Raw genomic sequence first — 6,251 nt, forward strand, 5'->3', positions numbered from 1 at the left:
AGCTCAGTGATGCGAGCAGGAGAGGGTGATTGAAGCTGGTCCTTTGCAGTGTTGTCACCAACTATCCACCAGATCCTGCTGATTGGGTCCCTGCTTGCTTTTTTCTTCTAAGGTTGGCTCATTAGTCATTTCTTTAATTCTTTGTGTGACACCATATCCTCCTAATAAAGCTGTTTTGCTTAAGGTAGGCAGAGCCAGTTCTGTTGTTTATAAATAAAACAAAATAAACAAAGACCCAACTGATAGAGGTATGTTACAGAAATTCTTGGTTCCAATGACTTTATGTTGCATGACCCCCTGGACAGAGTTTTTCTGTAACATTCTTGCTGGGGGGCTGAAAATTCAGTCGGCGGTGTATAATGGCTTAGTGCCTTGTTTATTTCAGGTGGAATTAACAAAGTGGTTGTGCAGACTTAGGTCTGGGTTCTGGAAATATATCTCCCAGGTAAAGCTGGAACTTGAACCTCACAGCTTGTCTCCTTTTCTCCCCTTGTTTTATTTCGTTAATGAAAATTTTGAGTTATCTGAGGAATTGCAGAACTGTGTAAGTTACGGGAGAGTATAAGGTAGGAAGAGGGTTCAGAAATAGTTCTGCAGCTGAGGGACACCAGCAGGTAGGTGACCCATCATCATGCCTGGGGGGTTTCCTGTGGCCCTACAAGTAAGCCCTGTTTTCTCTCTCCTTCTCCTTCTCCCCCTTTCTTACTCGTTCCTTGTCCTCTCTAGTCATGCACATACCTTATACAACAGTTTTCTATCCTGTCTAGCTCTGTCTCTAATATTAAGCAGCATCTCTTTTTCTTATATGATTAAAAGTAAGGACTTCAAAACCAAACAGGAGAGATTTCATCGGACCTCTACCACTTTCTAGCTTTGTGACCGAGGACGAATTCCTTTTCAGGTCCCAGTTTTCTCATCTTCAAAATGCAAGGATTGAGAGTCTTCATGTGTGGTTTACAAGGAAAGCTCTTGACCTAGGGACTGGCCCATGGTGGGTGCCAGGGACTGGTAGCTCTTTCTGTTGTTATATCCTTCCCAAAGAGAAGAAAAGTCCTCATCACTCATTCTTAGCACGTGCTTGTTATACTTATCTTTGCCTTACTCCATTCTGCTGCCCGGTCACTGTGCTGGGCTCTTTCCTGTCCCTTGTCCCATCATAATGCCATTCAGAGGGAACCTACGTGGAAACCCATTCCTGGGTGTATTTTAGAAGCAAGGGAGAAATGTTAGCCTTTAGGAGAATCCTGCTGGATTTCCCTTTACACTAATGAAACTTTATTTCATTATTTTAATAACTGTTTCTTGGAGTATTTCCCCTTTCCTGTGTCTCACTTCTCATGGTCTTTGGAGAATTCAAGTAAATTTCCAGCTAAAAACTAATGAAGAAAAGTATGAGATAGTGGGTGTTACAATGTAGGGTTAAACTTCATTCATCATCTTGAAACAAGTTATATGTATAACAAGAGTTTTGAAATCGAGTCTGTTGTGGATAATAATATTTCTATGTATTTATGACAATAAAAATTATAACGAGTTCAAGTTCAACAATCAGATTTTTGAAAATGCTTCCAAGAAATTATTTTCTTCTACAAAAGAAGATAGTAACATTATTTTTGGAGTCTTTTTTTTTTTTTTTTTCTTTTTTTGAAGCAGGTGCATTTAAAAGATACTGCTGTCTTCCCTTAAGTGTCTCATTGTTACTATACTTGATGAGTTGCTGTTGGGAAAACTTTTATTCTTTTAAGCCCAGCAATATGTGAAAAATGCTATTTGTCTAACCAAACAGGCTCAACTTGGCTCTTTTCCTAGACTCCTGACTCTAAGATGTGGGCTTTATTTTATGACCAAGTCGCATACATATTTCTTACAGATGCATTAAACTTGGGAGCTTATCAATGGTTGGACTTGGAAGCATGGTAGCTCTAATGGGAAAAGCTTGCTTCGCTGAACTGTTTGTTAATGCTCAAGGTTTAAGCCCAACTGTGCTTAATCCACTCCCTATCACCATTTCCATCTGGAGCCTGGAACAGGCTCAAAAGTCGGGAGCTAAGCAGAGGCAGGGATACAGTGACTTAAGAGGCTGAAGAGATTTTCTCTCTCAGGCTTTGCTCTGCCTGCTGTGGCATGTGACGCTGGAATGTAGCATTCCAATCCCTGTTTGATACAGGGACTTTGAAGGGATACACATTCTGTCTTCGTTCTGTTTCCTTTGTACCACTTACGACAATAAATTCTGTCTGATGGTAGGTACCCCAGGCATTTTGCCCCATCGTCCTCCTCCAATGATGCTCGATGGTCCAGTTCTCTACAGGTTTGCGTTCAGATCCGTTTCACATCAAGTGCGCTTCTCTGACACGTGTAATCCATCGTAAGCTTGACTAGAGAGCCTGGTTTCTGTCCTCCCTCGGATGTGTGTGAGGGGTGAGGGGTGTAACTTAACTTCGAAAATGTGAGTTAGAAGAGAATTGCGGAGACCGAACCCTGTTGTTAAGAGGCATAGATAAAACAAACAACAAAAAAAGTGATATTGAGAAATAAGTGGAGAGAATAAATGTAGGAAGGGGATAGAAAGGAAAGCAAAGCTGCTTTACTTTTATGGCGTACTGTAGGTCAAATTTAAAAAACCCTTTTTTAAAAAAACACAGACTCATGATAAAAATAGTCACAGCATTCTGAGATAAACGCAGGGAGCTGTGGAAGGCTCTGTCCTTTCTGCCCTCTGGCTGTCCCACGGCAAGCACTGCGCATGGGACCATGTGGGTCCCTTCCCTCATCTGTGAGGCAGCCGATCTCAGGAAAGTCGCTGATCTCAGTTCCCACAGTTGTAAAGTGGCGGTAACATGAGCTATTTATCACACGCACTGTGGAGATGACTCAAAGCTGTATGTCAAAAAGGAAAAAAAGAAAAAGCTCAGTGAATATTGGGTATTTTCCTAGGCACATGAAAACATATGTGTCTTTAAATAAATAAAAATGATGTCACATTAAGCATTCTGTGATAGAAATTACTATTTTTAACTTAATGATATGCTGGGCACATTTAAAAATCATATATTGTATGTATAGTCAATATTATTTAAATGCACACATACAATCACATATAGTTAATGACGTTTTTCAGGCTCTCTTCTCTCTCTTCATGCCCTCTTCATCCATATTACCTGCCCCGAGGAAATCCACATAAAACTTAGTATAGGTGTATATATTATTTTCTTTTGTGTTCATATTAATCATGGACAAAATCACATATGTGTATTCGTATACAGTTTTTGTCATTGAGCTTCAAAAATAAGATTCTGTTCTGCAAGTATACTTTAATTAGAGATACAGGTGATAAAACATCTCTCCCTCAGCCTTTTTCTACTAATAGAGGCTGGAACGCTTAAAACGTGAGTGCACAGCAGACATTCTTGCTGCTGGGAGGGGCGGGCCAGAGTGCAGGCGCTCCTAGCTATTCCTGCCTGAGAGGGTCTTCCTTCGCAAAGTCTCTAGGAGAGTCTGAGTTCCTGAGGAGTAGGATAGATTTGCTTTTACTAGGTCTTCTTCCCCTTTCATCCTTCTTCTTGGGAATGGAAATGATAGCTGAAATGACCAGCCTTGGGCCGTGATGGGACAAGTGCGAGGACAAAAGCCAGAGCGAGTGTGGTGGCCTGTTAGCATTCTGAGTGGCCAAGGTCAGTGACCTCTGGGGATTTCTGAAGTAAACCTTCTCCTTTAGCCACGATCATCAAGTTCTTTGTTCTTCACGGCCAGCCCAGCCGCTCCTTAACTGACGCACACACTTCTCTGGGTTTTGTTTTTGTTGTTCAGATCTTGTTGTCAGTCTCGCCTGTTTTCACGACAGCACAGCGTTTCACAGTGAACTTTCATTGTAACTTGTTCAGCCTTTCTTCAGCTGGTGGATATTAAGTTTATATCCAGTGCTTTGAGGGTATTTTTTTTGTCTTGTTTTCGGCCACTTCAAACAATGTTATATCAGACATCCTTAAATATAAATCTATATCTGTATCTATATCTATCTATGTATATCTGTATATCTTGATATACTGAGACTTTTTTAATGGAATAAATTCCCAGGAGTGGAATTGCAGGGCATATATATATTTAATTTTAACAATTATTGCTAGGATGTATTCCAGCAAAGCCAGTAACAATTTACCAGCAATGTGTCAGCACCACCCTGTCCTTCCCACACCACCTCTGCCAATAGTTGTTACTGCTCTCCTGCCAGTCTGGTGTGCAGTCATAACTTATTGCTGGGTGAGTCCATGTTTTCCTGACTACTAGTGATGTTGAGTGTTTTTTTCTCCCATATTCTATTGGTTATTTGGATTTGGATTTCTGTGAATTTCTATTTATAACCTCATTAATTTTTCTGAGGAGTTTTCTGTTGTCAATTTAAAATACTCTACCGTATTAAAATATGATAGGTACTAGATTTTTATCCTCAGCATTGGATTTTGTATATTTTGCTATAAATATTTGGGCTTTTTTGTGTGACTAACTATGATTTATTATACACCTTATTTTCTCATCATGGATAGCAAAGTCTACTTTACCATGAAATTATACGTGAAGTCACCTATTTTTTGGAAGCATTTCTATTTTCTCCCATCCCGTTTTATCTTTATCTTTGTATTATATAAGTTAGGAGTTCAATTTTGTTTTCATCCCCTGAAATATCCAGTTCTGCCAATGACATTAAAAAACTATCTGTCCTTCTTTCTCTGAAATGAAATATCAATTTGTCATACATTACATTCCTCTATATATTATTTCTTGAGTCAACTGTGGTAATTTATTTTCGCTAGGAAATTATCCATTCCCTCTAGGTTTTCAAACATATTGCCATATATTTGCCTGTAATATGTTTTCTATTATAATTTAAAAAATCTCTCCTGTTTCTCTGGTTGTGTTTTAATCCCAAATCATTTATGTATCTGTGCATGTGTGTTTATTTTTTTTCCCTAAGATTAGCTTTTTAAAATTTTCTACAATTTTTTTTGTTTTCATATTCATCAAGTCCTTTTATCCACATGAATTTCAGCTTCCTAGTTATTTTCCTATTTTTTCCAAGAAGAATTCTAAATTCCTTTATTTTTTATTTTTTTCTTTAATTATGAAGGTAGTAAAGAAATATATTTTCTTCTCAGTAGAGCTTTTAATTTGTGCTCTAGGTTTTAATGTAAAGATTTTGTTTTGTTTTGTTTTGCATTTTTAGTTTATGATTTCCTTTTGGTCTTAGAGTTAACCAGGACTTTTAAATAATATTATTTATCAAAGTATATTGCACATGAAATATATGGGTTTTATTAATTACATGGTTTTTCTGGCATTAAAAATGTTTTATTTACAGAAAACACCAATCTGGTTTTTGAAGACGTTATATAACATGTAAAAATGTATACTCATTTCCTATTCAAAGGTTCTGAGGTTTGCTGTTTACCTCTTGCACCATGTTTTAAAACCTTCTCTAGGCAGAAGTTACATACAGTAAACTGACCATATTTAAAATGTACAATTTGATGAGTTCTGGTAGATATACACACCACCCACAGTCAACATACCGGCCATTTCCATTGCTCCCCAAAGTTTTCTTTCTCTGTCATCTATTCTTTTCTCCACTCACATTGACAGACAACCACTGATCTGCTTTCTGTCACTAGAATTGTGTATACATGGACTTTTATATAAATAAAATCATAGTCTGAAATATTTTTAAAACCTAATTCTTTCTTGCAGAATAATAACTAAGATTCATTCATATTGTTACTTATGCCTATTGTTTGTTACTTTTTATTGTTGAAGAATGTCCCATTATATAGAAATACCACATTTTATTTATCTTCTCATCTGTTGAAAGACATTTTAGTTGTTTCCAGTTGTTAGCAACTACGAATAAATTGTGAACATTTATGTATGATGTTTTGTGTGAACATCATATTTTTACTTTTCTTTTTTTTTTTTTTTTCATTTTATTTTTTGGTTATTCAATTACAGTTGTCCCATTTTTCCCCCATTGCTCCCCCCTCCCAGCCCATCCCTTCTCCCACAATTATATCCCTCCCCATTGTCCATGCCCATGAGTCATTCATATACGTTCCTTGACTAGACCCTTCCCTTATCCTCCTTCTCTCCCTCCCCCCTCCCCCCTCCCCCTCTACTGACTACTATTCTAGTCTTTGCCTATTTAGTTCCTTTGTTTGTGTTGCTCTTTAGTTTCCTGTATTGGGTGATATCATATGGTATTT

The sequence above is a fragment of the Furipterus horrens genome, unplaced genomic scaffold (genome assembly GCF_987537825.1).
Source record: "Furipterus horrens unplaced genomic scaffold, mFurHor1.1.pri manual_scaffold_10, whole genome shotgun sequence".
Classification (NCBI taxonomy): Eukaryota; Metazoa; Chordata; class Mammalia; order Chiroptera; family Furipteridae; genus Furipterus; species Furipterus horrens.